The sequence below is a fragment of the Bison bison genome, unplaced genomic scaffold, assembly GCF_000754665.1.
Source record: "Bison bison bison isolate TAMUID 2011002044 unplaced genomic scaffold, Bison_UMD1.0 scf7180017864359, whole genome shotgun sequence".
NCBI lineage: Eukaryota > Metazoa > Chordata > Mammalia > Artiodactyla > Bovidae > Bison > Bison bison.
This window is the reverse complement of record NW_011494931.1, coordinates 1,539,325-1,561,398: the sequence shown is the minus strand read 5'-3', so window position 1 is coordinate 1,561,398 and position 22,074 is coordinate 1,539,325. Positions and strand designations below refer to the sequence as shown.

The following is a 22,074-nucleotide window of genomic DNA, read 5'->3' as shown; positions in this document are numbered from 1 at the left end:
TTTCAGCTTCAGCATCAGTCCTTCCAATGAATATTCAGGACTGATCTCCTTTAGGATGGACTGGTTTGATCTCCTTGCAGTCCAAGGGACTCTCAAGAGTCTTCTCTAACACCATAATTCAAAAGCATCAATTCTTTGGTGCTCAGCTTTTTTTATAGTCCAATTCTCACATCCATACATGACTACTGGAAAAACTAAAGCTTTGATTAGATGGACATTTGTTGGCAAAGTAATGTGTCTTCTTTTTAATATGCTATCTAGGTTGGTGATAACTTTTCTTCCAAGGAGCAAATGTCTTTTAATTTCATGGCTGCAGTCACCATATGCAGTGATTTTTGGAGCCCCTCAAAATAAAGTCTCTCACTGTTTCCATTGTTTTCCCATCTATTTACCAAAGCAAAACCAACACTCAGTTGTGGATGTGACTGGTGACGGAAGTGAAGTCCGATGCTATAAACGGCAATATTGCATAGGAACCTCTGAAATGTTAGGTACATGAATCAAGGCAAATTGGAAGTGGTCAAACAGGAGATGGCAAGAATGAACATCGACATTTTAGGAATCAGTGAAATAAAATGGACTGGAATGGGTGAATTTAACTGAGATGACCTTTATATCTACTACTGTAGGCAAAAATCCCTTAGAAGAAATGGAGTGTCCATCATAGTGAACAAAAGAGTTCAAAATGCAGTACTTAGATGCAATCTCAAAAATTACAGAATGATCTCTGTTCGTTTCCAAAGCAAACCATTCAATATCACAGTAATCTAAGTCTATATCCCAACCAGTAATGCTGAAGAAGCTGAAGTTGAATGTTTCTATGAAGACCTACAAGACCTTCTAGAACTAACACCCAAAAAAGATGTCCTTTTCATTATAGGGGACTGGAATGCAAAAGCAGGAAGTCAAAAATACGTGGAGTAACAGGCAAATTTGGCCTTGGAGTACAAAATGAAGCAGGGCAAAGGCTAGTAGAGTTCTGCCAAGAGAACACACTGGTCATAGCAAACACCCTCTTCCAACAACACAAGAGAAGACTCTACACACGGACATCATCAGATGGTCAACACTGAAATCAGATTGATTATGTTCTTTGCAGCCAAAGATGGAGAAGCTCTATACAGTCAGCAAAAACACGGCCGGGAGCTGACTGTGGCTCAGATCATGAACTCCTTATTGCCAAATTCAGACTTAAATTGAAGAAAGTAGGGAAAACTACTAGATCATCCAGGTATCCAATCAGGTATCTATCCCTGATACTTAAGCTCCCTGTAGGGCAGCAGCCACTGCAGACCGGGGGTCTGGGGGATGGCTGACTGCAGGCAAGGTGGCCCTGCCCCTTCCTGTCCCTCTTTTCCTGCCATAGCTCCAGAGATTCCGCTTCTTCCTGTGAGTACTGAAGTCTTTTTCTTCTTAGTCATAGTTTCAACCCTCCCTTTTAAATTTTTAAACAAAAGTAAACATACTTGTAGGTTTCTTCCTATATTTGAAGTTTACAAGTTAGTTTATGTCGTCTGCTGTTTCTGCTGCCTTTCACAGTGAGTTAAATGCTTCCCTGGTTTGGGATTTGTGACTCTGACTTCCTATTTTTATCCATGAGAATTTTTCATGCCTACATTGAAGGTGGGTTCCTTTAGGGTTTTCATTCGTTTCTGCTAGATGTCCGGGGCATTACCAATGTGAGATCACTTTATTCTGAAGTATCTGTTTAAGTTTTCTCACTCCAAGGTATTATTTGTTTGGGCTACAAGCTTTAGAAAGAATCAGCTTGTGTTAAGAATTCTCAAGGGAGATTCACGCCCTCCACACCTACCCCCAAACTAGTGACAGCATTTAGGGCAGGCAGGCAATTTTATTTGCTGCCTCCTTGAACTGGGGCTGGCTGATTTCTACTTCACTCTGATATTGTGAGTGTGGCCTTTTGTGATTCAGGGGGAAATCTCTTATAGAGCCTCCCACTTTAGACTGACCCTTATGATCTTTAAGGTCAGAAAATGAAGTTTAAGGACTCTGGGGTTTGGCAAATGCCGTCAGAGTAAATGTCAGTTTTGGGGCTCTGCTTCTCTGTGTTTCCCGTTTCTCTTGATTTTTGGGTTTTGAGGACTCTTTGTTTTCTTGACAAGCCCATACTTGCATTAAAAAAAAAAGATGTTTTCAATATTCCATCCAGAGTTTTTAATTGCTATGGAACAGCATTCTTGACAGAGGCAAGCTGGGGTGCTTCTCTTTACTTAGGTTAGCCTTAGGAGACAAGAATTCCTTCCTTCTGGCCCTGGCCCTGAGTTGTTTTCCTTGACAACTTGACAAATCTCAGTGTAACATCTGCATCTCCTCTGTGAACATGCATATGATCTCCTCTGATAATGAACTTTTTTCAATGACTTTTAAGTATTTTTAAAATTTTGCCATATGCCTCAGTGAAATTGACCTTACTTGGAACTACAGCAAAATGTGTAAATGGTTTCTCTTTGGGCTACTTTAAATATACTGTCTTAAATGGAAATTTCCCAGTGAAACTTGTTTATGAACAGAAATCAGTGTTGAGAAATGATGGCATATGAAATAAAATCTGGAGGAAATGTCTTGCTTATTTCCACTATGAAGAGCAGTACCCTTGATTATAATATAGATTTACCTCTATCTACTTATCTTTTTGCATAGGATGAATATACTCATCATTGTAGAAAGAGATATTCTCCACTTGTTTCAATCCTTGACCTAACCGTTCTGGCAACTGTCTGCCTTCCTGGTTGGACCGGACAGGGACTGAGAAGAATAAGAGAGTTTGAAGGGCTTCCAAGTGTCTTGAAAGATCTTAGGAATAATGATGTCATGTGGGAGGACTGAACTCAGTTCTCAGGTCCAGTGCTGGGGAATGATGATGACACGTGGTTACCCTAGGCCTGAATGTGATGAACAGGGATGCAGCAGCTTAGATCTATCTCAGTAGACATTTCAGAAAGTTTCTTTCCTTTTTTTTCAGATTTAAAAGCCAAAACGATACAAATTGGGGAAATTTTCTCCCTCAAGAACAGATCAAGCCTATTGTAAATGGTGGACTATATCCAAGCAATTTGTTTAATATTGTCATTATTTATACAACAGTTGTGACTTGCAAGATCTTCCATCTTCATTGCTGCATGTGGGATCTTTTAGTTGCAGAAAGCAGGATCTAGTTTCCAGACCAGGGATTGAACTCAGTCCCTTGGCATTGGGAGCTTGGAGTCTTTAGCCATTAGACCAGCAGAGAAGTCCTGGCTCCTATTAATTCTCAATGTAAATTACTGATATTGCTTCAGGTTGTGTATATGAATGCATATATAAAAACTCTGCTACCTAGGAACCTTCAAGCTGCAAACTTTCAAAGGTGGGAAATGTGCATCTGGTTTCAGCATGGAACCAGAACCTATGCCATCAATGTCAGGCATGAGTGAAGTTGAAGCTTGCCTTCCATCTCCTACTGCTGATGATCCTTTGGCTCTACCATCTCCCACCTCCTCTCCCTCCTCTAGTCAGTAACTCTTCTTGTCTGTTCACTTGATGCCAACCTGTACTACTGTTGTACCATATTATTATGCTTTTCAAGGTATTGTACTGAAAGATTAAGCCTATTTTATTTTTTTGTGTTTTTTTTAAATGTATTATTTGTGTGAAAAGTATTATGAACCTATTACAGTACAGTACTATGTACCCAGTTGTGTCAGTTGGGTACCTAGGCTTCCTTTGTTGGACTTGTTAGTCAACTGAACAAATGGAACGTGGTATCAGAATGGAATGCATTAGTATGGAGGGGACTTTCTGTATTAGATATGTATGTGTGTGTGTAGCTTTGGGATGGTATCCATTCCGCCCTCCTATATTTCTCTCTTAATCTCTATTACAACCAGCAAGACAGATCACCCAGAACCAGTTTCCGTTAGTCTTTGTCTGATTCATTCATTTCATTTGAAAAATATTTGAGTGTCTCCCTTGAGCCCAGTGCTGTGCCATTCAGATTTACTTAGGTCAATAAGTATTGTACAATCTATATTTGCTAGATACTGCTGGATGAATAACATACCCTCCTTGGACTCAAGAAAATCAGTTTTGTTAGACAGAAAAATTTAAATTTTGGGAAAAATCATTTGGCAGTTTTGTATTGACACAAAAATATAGGTTCTCTAACTTGCTGCTTGTGAAAACCTCATCATGTGTAACTAGGAATTCTCTTTAATCCAAATGAACTAGGAAAATGTTACTTGTTCGCATTCTCTTTATTTTACCTCTTTCTGAGACACTGTAAGGTATAATGTTTCCTTTCCTTTTAGTATTTAGCAAATAAGATGTATGATTGTATAATTTCCAGTATCCATAAATGACCCATGCCAAAAACAAAGGAATTTTATCTTGTGTCTAACAGTGGGGACTGTTGCAGGTGGTGATATTTTCCAAGATCCTATAAGGATTTGACAGGAAACCAAGGAACAACGCCCAGGTATTGATTGGACACCAAACAAAGCTAGTGGAGGTGGTGGTATTCCATCTGAGTTATTTAAAATCCTAAAAGATGATGGTGTTAAAGTGCTGCACTCAATATGCCAGCAAATTTGGAAAACTCAGCAATGGCCACAAGACTGGAAAGGGTCAGTTTTCATTCTAATCCCAAAGAAAGGCAATGCCAAAAAATATTTAAACTATATAATTGCACTCATTTAACATGCTAGCAAGGCAGTGCTCAGAATTCTTCAAGCTAGGCTTCAGCAGTATGTGAACCGAGAACTTGTAGATGTACAAGTTGGATTTAGAAAAGGCAGAGGAACCAGAGGCCAAATTGCCAACATCCTCTGGATCATAGAAAAAGCAAGGAAATTCCATAAAATCATCTATTTCTGGTTCATTGACTATGCTAAAGCCTTTGACTCTGTGGATCGCAACAAACTGTGGAAATTTCTTTTCTTTTTTTTTGAAAATTCTTAAAGAGATGGGACTACCACCTTACCTGCCTCCTGAGAAATCTGTATGCAGGTCAAGTGCAATAGTCAGAACCAGACATGGAACAATGGACTAGTTCCAAATTGGGAAAGGAGTACATCAAGGCTGTATATTGTCACCTTGCTTATTTAACTTATATGCAGAGTATATCATGTGAAATGCCAGGTTGGATGACTCACAAACTAGAATCAAGATTGCCAGGAGAAATATCAACAACCTCACATATGCAGATGATACCACTCTAATGGCAGAAAGCAAAGAGGAACTAAAGAGTCTCTTGATGAGGGTGAAAGAGGAGAGTGAAAAAGCTGGCTTAAAACTCAACATTCAAAAAATGAAGATCATGACATCCAGTCCCATCATTTCATGGCGAGCAGAAGGGAAAAAAGTGGAAACAGTGGCAGATTTTATTTTTTTGGCTCCAGTGCTGAAGCTCCAATACGCTGGCCACCTGAAGTGAGGAGCCGACTCACTGGAAGAGACCCTGATGCTGGGAAAGATTGAGGGCAGGAGGAGAAGGGGGTAACAGGATGAAATGGTTGGATGGCATCACTTACTCAATAGACATGAGTTTGAGCAAACTCTGGGAGATAGTGAAGAACAGGGAAGCCTGGCATGCTGCAGTCTGTGGGGTCGCAGAGAGTCAGACATGACTTAGTGACTGAACAACAGCAATGGGCTGGATAACTTGGATTTGCTTTCAACATAGAAAATTACCATCAATAAAAAATAAGTGGGGAAAAGTAAACTATAAAAAGTTTGTTTTTCTTTTTTTAGGACTGCAGTGTTCTTATTTTCAAAGATGCTTAGAAATGTGAATGAGGCAACATGATACTGCTTGCAAGAGATTTTAAGTTAACCTGCTGGAATGATTGAGATAGAACTATGAGTAGTTTATCACTTGTTTGTGTAAAAAACAGGCTGCCTTCAGATAATAATAGTAGTAGCAATAATAAGTTGTACCACCGAGTGTTTAGTGTGTGCCAGGAATTTTTCTAAGTATGTTGTTAGCTCTAATCTTCATGACAATCTACTATGAAGTGTGTATTATTATAATCTACATTTTGCAGATAAGAAAATGGAGGCACAGTAAGGTTCAGTAATTTGTCCAGATCACAACAGTGGTGAGACAAGATTCAAACCCAGAGGATTGACTCTGAAGTCCATGGTTCTAGGCTTTACTATCCCCAGTTTGACTTTTTTTTTTTCTTTTTGTTTTTGTGAGAGGCCTTTAAAAAACAATTAAAAAAAAAATTGGCTGCACTGGGTCTTAGTTGCGACATGCAGCATCTTTGATCTTTGTTGCGGCACTCATTCTCTTAGTTGTGGCGTGTGGGATCTAGTTTCCTGACTAGGGATCAGATCTGGGTTCCCAATGTTGGGAGCTCAGAGTCTTAGCCCCTGGACACCACGCAAGTCCTAGTTTGCCTTTTAATGACAACAGCATGAACATTTGCACTGTCCATCTCGTTCTCCATAGTATTTTTAATCTATTAATTAACTTAGAAAATCTTATTTTTTTCTAAAAGATTTTGAAAGTGCAACCTAAGACATTGCTCAATATATTAAAGTTAAGAGTAGTGGAGTCCCAATTTACAGATTGCAAGATGGGATATTTTTATTGGTGGTGGTTTACATTTTGAAATAGTTATACTGTATGTTGTTCTCAGTGGCTCAGTCACGTCTGACTCTTTGTGACAGCCTGTAGCCCTCCAGGCTTCTCGGTTCATGGGATTTCCCAGGCAGGAATACTGGGGTGGGTTGCCATTTCCTCCTCCAGGGGATCTTCCCAACCCAGGGATCGAACCCTTGTCTCTTGTGCCTCCTGCATTGGCAGGCAGATTCTTTACCACTGAGCCACCTGGGAAGCCCAGTTATACTGTATGCATATATCTAAAAAAGTATTATTAAAAAAGTAGAGAGAGAGAGAAAACCTCACATGCACATAAAACTCCACAGTGATGAAATGGACAATTCACAAGAATGCCTACTCTTCTAAGGAAATGGACTATTTTCTTGTAGTCTTTGAATGTTCACACTGATATTTAAAGCAATGTATCCTGATTAACCCCTTCCATTGAATGGTGGTCTACAATTATGCTTCTGTTGTGCTTCTGTCCTCCCTTGGGAAGCAAAAGATGACAGATTCAGCATAAAGCTGGACGTCACTGTATAAATAAGTAGCCTGACTGCTGTGCACATCAGGATAACTTTCATGATACACAGAGGTAACACAATGGAAATCACAGTTTAGAAATCCAATTTATCTTGCTGTGAATAGAATTGCCTTCAATTCCTGATGACAATTAGTTTTGTTCCATAACACTGTGATAGGAATGTGACATTGAAAAACTACTTGCTATCTATGAAAGCTTTCGTCTACCATGATTTCATGCCACAGAGGGAAAAATGTTAATTCTACTTAAGTGAGAAAACATAAAAGGGTTTTTCACAAAGAGCGGCCACAAGGTCAGAGTATGACTGCTGAGGTAATGAAGAGAAGGCATCCCTGAAACTTTTAGTTGCTTATACATTCTATTAAAGTTGCAAAATTCTGCTGATTCTTTTTTCTCAAAACCACTGGGATTGCAGCTCAGTCACATTATGGATTAAGAGGGGAGTGATGGCAGCCTTTAATGTTTCCTGGTACTGCACAGAGCCTGCCGCGGATGCTCTTGGCTGGCCTTGGCTTTCCTCTTTGGTTCCAGCATCCTTTTCCTTTTCATCCGACTTGGCTGGTAAGTCTGTTCAGTACTTACGATACTGTTTTGAAAAACCCCAAATTGCACCTTTACATTTACTGTGAGAATAAAAAGCCCCCTGGTACAGCATACTCTGGGAAAAAAAAAAAAGCCTGAAATATGGTTAACATTTTCCCACCCATTTGTCGGAAAGCACACATCAAAAGAAAATCTGTAGTTTGATAAGATTGGAATCAGACATCTTGCAGCTCAACGGTGTGTGTGTTTATCGATCACTGCAGGAGTGAAGAGAGACCTGGAGCAAGGCAGACTTGAGTGGGAATCCAAGCGCCACCATTTACCAGCCTATTTGGGCAAATATTTCTGAATGAGAATTTCTTCATTGGTAAATGGGGAATAATAGCTATCTCCTGTGGTTACTGTGGAGTTAAACATTTTGTACCTAGAAGTGAAAGTGAAAGTCATCCAGTCATGTCTGACTCTTTGTGACCCCATGGACAATACAGTCCATGGAATTCTCTAGGCCAGAATACTAGAGTGGGTAGCCTTTCCTTTCTCCAGGGGATCTTCCAAATCCAGGGACTGAACCCAGGTCTCCTGTATTGCAGGTGGATTCTTCAGCAGCTGAGTCACAAGGGAAGCCCAAGAATACTGGAGCCTATCCTTTCTCCAGTGGATCTTCCTTACCCAGGAATCCAACCGGAGTCTCCTGCATTGTACCTAGGGCGCTAGTATATCCTAAGTGTTAATTGCTGGCTATTATGAGGCTATGTGACTTAGTTCCCACCTTAAGAAGATTGTTCCTGAAGGAGAGAGAAAGCACGTACGTAAATGCTTTAAAGCAGAGGGATAAAGGCTGTGAAGGAGCCTCAAAATGTTTTGATACTGGTGTTGTGGAGAGAGCCTAGTGGCTGGGATAGGCACCAACCTCTTAACTTGTTGCCCTAAACTCTCTTGCTCTTTCCAGTCTACTCTTCATAAAATAGTCAATGTTTCCTTTCTTAAATGCAAATAGGATCACACTTGAAATCCTCCCATGGTTTCACATTCACTTTGAGAGAAAGTATTCAGTATATGAACTCCTGCTTAATTCTCCAACTTCATTTCCTTCCCTTTACCTTTCTCATTTCCAAACATATATTTCATGTGCTTGTTTTTTTGTTCAGTTGCTTAGTTGTGTCCGACTCTTTGTGACCCCATGAATTTGTAGCACGCCAGGCTTCTCTGTCCTTCACCATTTCCTGGAACTTGCTCAAAGTCATGTCCATTGAGTCAGTGATGCCATCCAACCATCTCATTCTCTGTCATCCCCTTCTCCTCCTGCCTTCAATCTTTCCCAGCATCAGGGTCTTTTCTGATGCATCAGGTGGCCAAAGTATCGGAGCTTCAGTTTCAGCATCAGTCCTTCCAATGAATATTCAGGATTGATTTCCTTTAGAACTGACTGGTTAGATCTCTTTTAGGTCCAAGGGACTCTCAAGAGTTTTCTCCAACACCACAGTTCAAAAGCATCAATTCTTTGGCAATCGCCTTCTTTTTGGTCCAAATCTCACATCCATACATAACTAGTGGAAAAACTGTAGCTGTGACTAATGGACCTTGTCAGCAAGGTAATGTCTCTGCTTTTTAATATGCTGTCTAGGTTGATCATAGCTTTTCTTCCAAGTAGCAAGTGTCTTTTAATTTCATGGCTGCAGTCATCATTGGTAGTGATTTTGGAGCCCCCCAAAATAAAGTCTGTCACTGTTTCCATTGTTTCCCCATCTATTTGCCATGAAATGGTGAGGCTGAATGCCATGGTCTTAGTTTTCTGAATGTTGAGCCTTAGGCCAGCTTTTCACTCTCCTCTTTAACTTTCATCAAGAGGCTGTTTAGTTCTTCTACTTTCTGCCCTAAGGGTGGTGTAATCTGCATATCTGAGGTTATTGATATTTCTCCCAGCAATCTTGATTCCAGCTTGTGTTTCATCCAGCCCAGCGTTTCTCATGATGTACTCTGCATATAAGTTAAATAAGTAGCGTGACAATATACAACCTTGACATACTCCTTTTCCTATTTGGAACCAGTCTGTTGTTCCATGTCCAGTTTAACAGTTGCTTCTTGATCTGCATACAGATTTCTCAGGAGGCATGAAAGGGGGTCTGGTAGTCCCATCTCTTTCAGAATTTTCCACAGTTTGTTGTGACCCACACAGTCAAAGGCTTTGGCATAGTCAATAAAGAAGAAATAGATGTTTTTCTGGAACTCTCTTGCTTTTTCCATGATCCAATGGATGTTGGCAATTTGATCTCTGGTTCCTCTGTCTTTTCTAAATCCAGCTTGAACATCTGGAAGCTCATGGTTCACATACTGCTGAAGCCTGGCTTGGAGAACTTTGAGCATTACCCTACTAGCATGTGAGATGAGTGCAATTGTGCAGTACTTTGGCATTGCCTTTCTTAGGGATTGGAATGAAAACTGACTTTTCCAGTCCTATGACCACTGCTGAGTTTTCCAAATTTGCTGACATATTGAGTGCAGCACTTTCGCAGCATCATCTTTTAGGATTTGAAATAGCTCAACTGGAGTTCCATCACCTCCACTAGCTTTGTTTGTAGTGATGCTTCAAGGCCCACTTGACTTCACATTCCAGGATGTCTGGCTCTAGGTCAATGATCACACCATCGTGATTATCTGGGTCATAAAACTCTTGTTTGTATAGTTCTTCTGTGTATTCTTGCCATCTCTTCTTAATATCTTCTGCTACTGTTAGTTCCATACCATTTCTGTCCTTTATTGAGCCCGTCTGCATGAAATGTTCCTTTGGTATCTCTAATTTTCTTGAAGAGATCTCTAGTCTTTCCCTTTCTGTTGTTTTCCTCTTTCTTTGCATTGATCACTGAGGAAGGCTTTCTAATTTCTCCTTGCTGTTCTTTGGAACTCTGCATTCAGATGGGTATATCTTTCCTTTTCTCCTTTGCTTTTTGCTTCTCTTCTTTTCTCAGCTATTTATAAGGCCTCCCCAGACAACCATTTTGCCTTTTTGCATTTCTTTTTCTTGGGGATGGTCTCGATTCCTGTTTCCTGTACAATGTGATGAACCTCCATCCATAGTTCTTCAGGCACTCTGTCAGATCTAGTCCCTTAAATTTACTTCTCACTTCCACTGTATAATCATAAGGGATTTGATTTAGGTCATACCTGAATGGTCTAGTGGTTTTCCCTACTTTCTTCAATTTAAGTCTGAATTTGGCAATAAGGAGTTCATGATCTGAGCCACAGTCAGCTCCTGGTCTTGTTTTTGCTAACTGTATAGAGCTTCTCCATCTTTGGCTGCAAAAAATATAATCAACCTGATTTTGGTGTTGACCATCTGGTGATGTCCATGTGTAGAGTCTTCTCTTGTGTTGTTGGAATAAGGTGTTTGCTATGACAGGTGCATTCTCTTGGCAAAACTTTATTAGCCTTTGCCCTGCTTCATTCTGTACTCCAAGGCCAAATTGCCTATTACTCCAGGTATTTCTTGACTTCCTACTTTTGCATTCCAGTTCCTATAATGAAAAGGACATCTTTTTGGGGGTGTTAATTCCAGAAGGTCTTGTAGGTCTTCATAGAACCATTCAACTTCAGCTTCTTCATTATTACTGGTTTGGGCATAGTCTTGGATTACTGTGGTATTGAATGGTTTACCTTGGAAATGAACAGAGATAATTTTGTCCTTTTTAAGATTGCATCCAAGTACTACATTTCAGACTCTTTTGTGTACTATGATGGCTACTCCATTTTTTCTAACCAATTTTTGTCCACAATAATAGATATAATTGTCATCTGAGTTAAATTCACCCATTCCAGCCCATTTTAGTTTGCTGATTCCTAAAATGTCGATGTTCACTCTTGCCATCTCCTGTTTGATCACTTCCAGTTTGCCTTGATTCATGGACCTAACATTCCAGGATCCTGTGCAATATTGTTCTTTACAGCATCAGAGCTTGCTTCTATCACCAGTCACATCCACAACTGATTGTTGTTCTAACTTTGGATCCATCTCTTTATTCTTTCTGGAGTTATTTCTCCACTGATCTCCAGTCACATATTGGGCACCTACTGACCTGAGGAGTTCATCTTTCAGTGTCCTATCTTTTTGCCTTTTCATACTGTTCATGGGGTCCTCAAGGCAAGAATACTGAAGTGGTTTGCCATTCCCTTTTCCAGTGGACCGCATTTTGTCAGAACTCTCCAACAAGACCCATACATCTTGGGTGGCCCTACACGGCATGGCTCATAGTTTCATTGAGTTAGACAAGGCTGTGGTCCATGTGATTAGTTCTTAGGATATATTTCATTAAAAAAGTGACCAAATACTGTGTTTGAAAACCTTTTTAATTATTTATTTTCTTTGTGTGGTAAATTATCTTTTGTAATGACTTATACACCACTACTAATGAGTCTTCATTATTCTTGAATTCTAATAGACTTAGTTCCTGGCAGGAGGGGCACTGGAGATTAGAGTTACATTCTAAATCAGTTAGAGCAACAGAAAAGCAGAGAAAAATCTGTTATGTAAATATGTAGTCACAGAAAAGATTCAATCTTACTGAGCCTTGTTAGGGAGTGGAGAACAGCAGATGCAGAATTTTCCTGCAAACGTGAATTATTTGACTTCCTGGTTAATATCAGACTCTGCAGCTTTCTTTTTTTTTTATTAGAAATTTATTTATTTTAATTGGAGGCTAATTACTTTACAATATTGTGTTGGTTTTGCCATATATCAACATGAACCTGCCACGGGTGTACACATGTTCCCCATCCTGAACCCCCCTCCCACCTCCCTCCCCATACCATCCCTCTGGGTCATCCCAGTGCACCAGCCCCGAGCATCCTGTATCATGCATCGAACCTGGACTGGCGATTCATTTCACATATATTAAACATGTTTCAATGTTATTCTCCCAAATCATCCCACCCTTGCCCTCTCCCACAGAGTCCAAAAGTGCAGCTTTCTTAATAACATAGCAAACTATGGATAATACCAGGTTTCCTTTCACCTACTTGGTTTCCAGTTTATGTTGGTGTAAGCATGTACTGGATAAAAGGTTGGGAATGCAGTCAGGTTAGAAGCAAAGTAAGCAGTTGTCAGTTCACTAGTGTTGAAAGTGGGGATGAAGAAGATGCTTGCTGATCTTGCTGCTTCAGTGACGTACCCTTTGAGTACAGCTAGAGTAGGAAGAGTGAGAGAGAAGACAGGCTAATTTTAGGGAAAAAGAGATGGAAACAAAGGAAGGAGGGGTAGGAAGATAAAACTTACAATAGTTCTTTCCCACTGTACCAGGCACTGGCTAGACAAGTCAAGGAAATGGCAGTATGCTTGCCTGAAGAATCCCATGGACAGAGGAGCCTGGCAGGCTACAGTCCATAGGGTTGCAGAGAGTCGGACATAACTGAGCAATAACACACTTTCAGAACTCAAATCACTTTAACACTATCTCTTTAAAATGTGCTGGAGGGTATGGGTTGCCAATGCCATATTAGCAAAGGGTTTTAGTGTCTTCTTGGGTCTGGTATAACATAGTGATCTTTTGAATTAAACATTTTCTTAGACTAGATGTATACTTTGGGTTGAGGCTGAGATCAAGTCTCTCATTCAGTGTTTTTGAAGAGAAATAATTAAGAACATCAGTATTATAATCATTTACATTTTATTTTCCCAAGCCCCTAGCCTAGGGACTGGCACACAATAAGTGCTCACTAAATGTTTGTTAAATGAGTGAGTTGCACAATTACTTTTCAGATCCTTTCAAGCCCAAGATTGAAGGGGGAACTAAAAATACACTTATGAAAATTTTATCCAGGCAAACAATTAAAAAAAGAGGTATATCGATTGGAAATGCGATAAAGGTTGAAATAAGTGTATGCTCTCTAGCAAAGTGAATGGAAATATCACAAAAATCTGTGGATAATATTGATCTGGCCAAAAAGTTCATTTGGGTTCTCTGCAAGATCTGTTGAGAAAACTCAAATAAACTTTTTGCTCACTCCAATATATAAGCTTTCAGTGCCTTGGAAATCATCCAAACCCTTGTTTTGTCGCTAAGGCATCTGAGGATCAGACATGACAGTGACGTGTGCAGGCTGCACCCCTGCTTGGGGCAGAAGCAGCTGATCCTGGTTTTCTGATTCCTCCACTCAGGCACATGTTATTGTTTTTCAGTCGTGTTGGGGGAGTGTGTAATATCCTTGGTTCTGTCTTGTTGCAACAAAAATCTGAAGCGACTGATGGACCAGCGTTACAGCTCTCAAATGGACCAGTGTTACAGCTCCGTGTTACAGGTCAGTTTTCTTTAGAAAGTAAAGGAAAATACATCCTCAAGGCATGAGGGCATGCTGACCCAAAAGACCAAAGAGAAGAGAGGTCCCCCAGCTCAATTTTGGCTCCTCTTTTTATATGTTTTTTCTCCTCCCCTCTGGGACTGCCTTATGTAAATTGGGCTAGCCAGGAGGGATGTTTGTTTTACCTGAGGTCCTCACTCTGGTCCTTGAACCTTCCTTTGTTCTATTTTCACAGGCTTTTCCTTTCTTTGTCTTTTAGCTACCGCCATTTTGAACTCCTTTTTTCTATTCTAACTACCTAACTGTCGCTCAGTCGTGTCTACTCTTTGCGACCCCATGGACTGTAGCCCGCCAGGTTCCTCTATCTATGGGATTTCCCAGGCAAGAGTACTGGGGTGGGTTGCCATTTCCATTCTCCAGGGGATCTTCCCAACCCAGGGATCGAACCCACATCTCCTTCCTGGCGGGCGGATTCCTTACAACTGAGTCACCTGGGAAGCCCATTCAGGCACCTACTCCACCCTAATGTCCAACCAGGGACAAAGGGGAGAAACTGACTTCCACATTCACTGAATTCCATGTACTTAGTTTGAAAACTCTGGGAGAAATCAGACTGTTTCCTGAGATGAGAATTGAGTGCATAAGTTATGCATTTCATAAAATAAATGAGAAAATTCAGCAGATCAAAATAAGCCTATTTCAGTGAAGAACCAGATACAGAATAGTCTCTCAATAGACCAGATAGACCCTGCAATATTAGTGACGTTTTTGCAACAATGACATAAAACTATTGGGATGTCTGGGAGAGAGTTAGTCTTCCATCCCACCAAGAGATTGAGTAGAATGACTGGTTCTATTTTCAATTACCTTCATTTTCATTATCTATGTTTGGGATGGACAATCACAATCTTAATCATTTCTGTTCTGGATAAGGTTGGAGGACAAAACTAATGATGTCATCAGAGGAAGCACACAGAGAGTGTTTACCATCCTGGAGATCAGTCAACTGGAAATTTTGCTAGCACATCACTCCTAGGGCGATGAGCTCAGTGGGAGCTGAGAGTAGCAATGAGTTGTGCCAGCTACCCACTGAGGGTGACAGTTTAAAAACAGTGGACTGAAAAATGTCATAAATTTGAAAAACAATGAACTGCCTGGTGTCAGGGTTTAGAGATTGATGGGACTTGTGCCTGGAAAGCCAGAAAGAAGGAGTGTAGAATTTCACACCATTTTAGATTCAAAATGTCCCTTGCAAATGATTCATTAACAGCCATATAGATATATATGTATGTATATGTATGTACACACACATATACACACACACACATACATTATTTATATTGTTTTCTCTCTGTCTTTAAAATGCTCAGGAGCTGAAATTTGTTTGAACTGTTCAGTCAAGTGAAATGGTTCCTTTTGCAATATGCAGTTAGTTTTGGTAGCTCAAGCTGCCTTTAACTTTCTTTTCACTTTCTTCCTTTGTCATTAAAGGTGAAGGGCAAGCAGGAGAGAGAGGGTTTGATTTACTCTGGTGCTCCCCCAGCGGTGCTGCTGTGTGCAGCCTGAAAGGCCCTGCATTGCACAACATAGATGATGGTGTGAATGGTCCCCTCACCCTTCAGAGTGGTGCAGTGGGGCTGCCAGTCTAATGCAGTTGGGAGTCGGGGGGATTTGGAACAATTTAGCCATTGTTGCTTAATGACTTCAAACCTTGTGGTTTCAAACAAAAACTATTATATTTCAAGAATTTGGTGGTTCCACTGATCTCAATGATGTGATGAGCTGGTGGGTAGGCCAGTGGCTTGTGGGCCTAGGATGAATGTGATAGGGACACGTCATCTGTCCTTCCTGTGTTTGTTACATTCCTCCACTAGGTTAGCTCAGGCTTGTTCTCATGTTCATGATAGTTAATATACAAGCATCTTTTTAAGCTTCTGCTCAGTCCAATTGACTGCTTTCTCTCATTCTCCAAAGCAAATCAAATGGCCATGCCCAGAATCAAAGTGAGAAGACAACCAGCCAAGGGTATGGATACAGGGAAGCGAGAAACATTGGGACTCAGTGCAATCAGGTCTAACAGTGAGTTAGCAAACAAAAAGTTCAGGAAAGACTATCATAGATGTCAACAGTCATTACTGTTCAAGGCAGTCATGTTTTACTTTGAAGTTTGTATTTTTTCATTTATTCATCCATCCAAAATTCATTAGGGGATGATCATGTTTAGACACTGTTCTGGAGGCTGGGACAAACTCTGTATTTAAAATGATTACCTTATAGGACAGGATTTTATTTGCCCCTGCCACCTTCTGTTTCTTTTCTCATCTTAGAGATGTGTTTTCTAAATTGAAATAAAGAGATAGAGATTTTGTTAATATAGTAGTAAGTTTGCTCTGGGCTTCCCAGGTGGCTCAGTGGTAAAGAATCCACCTGCCAATGCAGGAGTGCAGGAGACATGAGTTCCACCCCGGGGTCGAGAAGATCCCCTGGAAGAGGAAATGGCAACCCACTCCAGGATTCTTTCCTGGAGAATCCCATGGACAGAGGAACCTGGTGGGCTTTAGTCCATGGGGTCAAAAAGAGTCAGACAAGTTTTTTCAAGTCAGACAAGATATTGTCAATGTTAATTGAGAAAGATTTGAAGGTCCTGGAGTCTCTTTACACAGGAATATTGCCTCTCTCAGGTGGAGCTGGGACTTGGAAGTAGAGGAAGGGGATAGAAAAGGACCAGTGAGTTGAGGTGAAGCAGGGAGAGATGGAAGAGGGAAGAAATCCAGAAGGAGAATGTGAAACTTCAGGTGGTTTATCTGAGGTGGACTAAATTAACTGAAAGATGACTTTATGAGAAAGCAAAGAAGTTTTTGGCATATTCCTCTGGTTTCCATGTGTGTGCATAATTGGCAAGTGCTTTTTTGTAATATGTTGTCTTAATATGATCTCCCAGACCTTGTGGGGATAACTAGGGCATTTCATTATGTGGGAATATTGGAGAGTTCATCATTTAGCTTGCTGGGTTCTTCCCCTCACATTCCCTGACACCTACTCAGACTTCCTTTCATCCTTATCACATACCAGTCACCATCAACTTTCTTTGGTTTTAGGAGTCTCTCCCTTAACCAGGATCTTGATATGTTAGTTATTTTAATTTTGCCTTCTGTAGAATTCTAGCATTCTCATCTTCTTGATCTTTATTTTTCAACACCATTCCCAAATCCTAGCTTCCAGCAGATTATGTTGACTCTGATTTCATTTATTTGTGGGATATTTAGGGAGCTTCAGATAATACTAGGCAAATAACAATTGAGTGCTTACTAAACACTCAGTGTTACTAATCACTTTTGCTTGTGTACACTCAACCTTACAACAATGATATGATTATTCTTATTCTAGATAAGGGAATGGAAGCACAGAGTGTCAGACAACTTGTTTGAAATAACAGAATTGACAGAGCTGAATTTGAATCCAAGTGGTCAGGTGCATTTACATTCAATAAATAAGGGCCATTCCTGACTGCAAGGAATGATAATGCCTTCATTTTCTGTTCCTTTCTTCTGTTACCACAACCTCTCATTGCTTCAAACATTTTCTGCCTTCATTTATTTTTAAGAAAAGCTCCACTTACATGTTTTGGGCTTCTCTGATAGCTCAGTTGGTAAAGAATCTGCCTGCAATGTAGAAAACATTGGTTTGATTCCTAGGTCGGGAAGATGGAGAAGGGATAGGCTGCCCAATCCAGTATTCTTGGGTTTCCCTTGTGGCTCAGCTGGTAAATAATCCACCTGAAATGTGGGAGACCTGGGTTCAATCCCTGGGTTGGGAAGATCCCCTGGAGAAGGGAAAGTCTACCCACCCCAGTATTCTGGCCTAGAGAATTCCATGGGTCCCTGGGGTCCCAAAGAGTCGGACATGACTGAGTGACTTTCACTTTCACATGATGTTTTAATTCCTGTCTTTGCCATCTCCTTTCCTGCTGTGCTCACCTCCTTTGAGACCTCACTCTTTTCATTATCTTTTTTTTTTTTTAATTTTTTATTCCTTTATTTCTCATGTGTTCCCCATCCTGAACCCTCCTCCCTCCTCCCTCCCCATACCATCCCTCTGGGTCGTCCCAGTGCACCAGCCCCAAACATCCAGCATCGTGCATTGAACCTGGACTGGCATCTCGTTTCATACATGACATTTCACATGTTTCAATGCCATTCTCCCAAATCTTCCCACCCTCTCCCTCTCCCACAGAGTCCATAAGCCTGTTCTATACATCAGTGTCTCTTTTGCTGTCTCGTATACAGGGTTATCGTTACCATCTTTCTAAATTCCATATATATGCGTTAGTATACTGTATTGGTGTTTTTCCTTCTGGCTTACTTCACTCTGTATAATAGGCTCCAGTTTCATTATCTTGGCATTTACTTCTATCACTTCATCTCTGCTAGTTCCTTCCCCTCAGCCAGCAAATATACTTAGCATTAAAAAACAAACCATCCTCTAACTTGTTACTTTCTTGAATGACAAAATTAAAAAAAATTTGGATGTTTCATAATCCACTTGATGGAATCTGCCCTCCTGGGGTTTCTGAAAATCACATCAAAGCCGACCATCTTCCCCCAGTCATACACCTTGTTCTCTTCTCTGAAGATACTTTCCTATTTCTCTGATTCTGTTTTCATGTTTCCATGGCTCATTTTTATTCCTTCTCTTCTCGCCTATCTGTGGGCATTTCCCAGTGTTCTGTGCTGTGAGCTTTTAAGCTCATCTTTTTACTCTCTCCCTCAGAGATAGTGTGGTCATATAATTTGTTGCCCAAATTGGGACGCTGTTGCCTGGCACAGATGCTTAACTGGATGTGATGTCAGGGCAGTAGGAACAAACCAGGACTGCAGCCTTTCCCGTCTCTCTCAGTTCCACATTTTCAACCCCTTACTAGTGGTTTCTGTGTCTGTTCAGGGCTTCAGATTCCACATATCCTAAATCACACTCTTCATATTTTTATCTTTCTTTTTCTAACCAACTATTCCTGATTTTTTTACCTTTGCTATCTTGCAGCCACTGAGACTTGAAAGCTTGGGTCATTTCTGAGTGCTCTCCATACACACTGCCAACGACATCAGTGTCTAGGTTTACTGATTTGGCTTTTATAATGTTCTATTTTATTCCTTCCTTTCCATTTTTCAATGCTGCTATTTTGGTTCAGGCCTTTATCGCTTCAAGCCAGTACTATTTTGGTAGCGTAATCCCAAATGAACTTTTTAAACTGTGCTTTCTCCTGTTATCCCGGAACTCTATGCATATCTAATCCAGGTCCTTTACTGTCTCCTGTCTTGTACAAAATACTTTGGCTTTCAGTAGTTTGATTATGATGTGTGTGGGTGAGAGTATCTTTGAGTTTATCCCATTTGAAGTTTGTTGAGTTTCTTGGATGTGATTAATGTTTATTTTTTCCTTTACAATTGGCTGTTATTTTTTACAAATATTCTTTTTTTTAAATTTTATTTTATTTTTAAACTTTACAAATTGTCAAATATTCTTATCTTACCTTTTCTCTCCATATTTCTTTATCCATTCATTTGTCAATAGACATTTAGGTTGTTTCCATGTCTGGGCTATTGTGAAGAGTGCTGCTATGAAGACAGAGATGCATGTATCTTTTTGAATTAGAGTTTTGTCTGGGTATATGCGTAAGAGTGGGATTGCTGGATCATAGGTTAATTCTATTTTCAATTTTCTGAGGAACCTCCATTCTGTTTTCCATAGTGACTGCATTAACTTGCATTCACACCAACTGTGTAGGAGGGGTCCCTTTTCTCCATACCCTCTTTAGCATTTATTATTTATTGAATTTTAAATGATGGTCATTCTGATTTGTGTGAGGTGGTACCTTGTTATAGTTCTGATTTGCGTTTCTCTGATAATTAGCGATGTTGAACATTTTTCACGTGCCTATTGGCTGTCTGTATTTCTCCATTAGGAGAAATATCTATTTAGGTCTTCTGCCCATTTTTCAAATAGCTTGCTTATTGTTTTGAGTTATATGAGCTGTTTGTATATTTTGAAAATTAAACCCTTATTGGTTATATAGTTTGCAAATACTTTCTCCCATTCTGTAGGTTGTCTTTTCATTTTGTTTATGGTTTCTTTTGCTGTGCAAAAGCTTGTAAGTTTGATTAGGTCCCATTTATATATTTTTGTTTTTATTTCTATTGCCCTGAGAGACTGACCTAAAAAAACACTGGTATGATTTACGTCAGAGAGTGTTTTCGTATGTTCTTTTCTAGGAATTTTATGATGTCATGTCTTTTGTTTAAATATTTAAGTCACTTTGATTTAATTTTTGTGTATGGTAAGAGAATGTGTTTTAACTTTACTGCTTTACATGAGATTGTACAACTTTCCCAACACTACTTGCTGAAGAGACTTTTTTTCTCATTATGTATTTTTGTGTCTTTTGTTGAAAGTTGATAGACTGTAGATGTGTGGGTTTATTTCTGGTCTCTCTAGTCTCTTCCATTGATCCCTGTGTTTGTTTTTGTGCCAATGTGATGTTTTGATTACTGTAGCTTTGTAGTGTTGTCAGACTGGATAACTTCAATTGTTGTATTGTCAGGGTCGTGGATTCTTTCCTCTGTATCCTCAAATATGCTAAGTGTTCTACTGAATTTTTCATTTCAGTTATTGTACTTTTCAACTCAATAATTTTTGTTCTTTTTAACAATTGCTGTCTTTTTATTGATATTCTCTCTTTGGTGAGACATGGTTCTTCTACTCTTCTTTAGTTCTGTAGACGTAAGTTTCTTTAGTTCTTTTAACATCTTTATCTAAGTTAAAGTCTTTGTCTAGTGATTTTGATATACAGCTAATTTAGGAACAGTTGATATTTATTGCCCTCACATCCTATATGGGCCTTATTCACCTGTTACTTTGCATGTCTCATAATTTTTTGTTAAAATTGGAACATTTAAAATAATGTAATACAGGAATTCTGGAAGTCAGATTCCACTCCCTACTCATCCTGGATTGGTTATTGCTGTTTGTTTTGGTTGTTGCTGCTGCTGCGGTTTTGTTGCTGTTGTTTCTTTGTTTGTTTTCTGGTTTAGTGACTTTCCTGAACTAATTCTGTAAAGTCTGTATTCTTTGTTGTGTGTGGTCAGTGCAGTTTCTGCTCAGTTAGCTTAGTGGTCAGTTAATGATAAGACAGAGATTTCCTTATATGCTTTGCACTAATAAATCTTGAAGCCTCAGCAAGGGGGTGTGTGTGTGTATGTGTGTGTGTGTTTGAGTGTGTCAGGAAATGTTTTTGATGCTGTGGCAGACAGTTTACAACACTATCTTAGTCTTTATTTTTGCTTGTCCAGAGCTTCATGGTCAGCCAGAGGTGAGAATTATACCCAGTCCTGCAAAAGACCTTCTAAATATCCAAAAATAGGCCACAACCCTTCACAGTTCCCTCTGGACATCCCATTCTCCAGCTTTTCCTCTTAAGTTTTTGGTTAGCATCTCATTTGTCCCAGCTGTTATTGCTGCCTCAGCGAGTTATTATTAAGCAATTGCTGCTGATTATTTTTGAACAATGACTCAAGGGGAAAAGTCTGTTTTTGATGAATGAGCTCTGAATCAGGAGGAATAAAGATGAACCCTGAAAGTGGGGGTTTTTGGGGATGTGCCAGGTAGGTCAAATAGTGGAATGGGGCTTTTGAACAGCCCCCAATTCATTCTTCCCTTTCTAATGGTTTCTAGGTTGCTGGTGTTCATGACTATTGTGATTGCAAGGCTGCTGGTTTTCAAGATCATTGCAGAGCTAGGGAGAGATGAATAGGAATAGGGCTAGACAAAACTCCCTGTTTTTTATGGAGATTCAGCTACTGTTTTGAATAAACACACCTTGGATTGTCAAAAACTTTGGCTAATTTCTAGAGTTCTGAAAAAGATAATTTTGACAATTTTTGCTAGTATTCTCATTGCTTTTTTATGGGCGAAGTGGATTTTTAGAGTTCCTTACTCTGTCAGTCAGGTTTCCCAGGTAGCTCAGTGGTAAAGAATCCACCTGCCAATACAGGAGATGTGGGTTTGATCCCTGGGTCAGGAAGATCCTTGCAGCCCACTC

The 22,074-nt window shown here is 39.9% G+C and overlaps 1 pseudogene; it reads right to left on the bottom strand.

Moving 5' to 3' along the window:
• LOC104999644 overlaps positions 1–22,074 on the bottom strand; it is a 57,687-nt pseudogene that overhangs the window by 1,234 nt on the left and 34,379 nt on the right.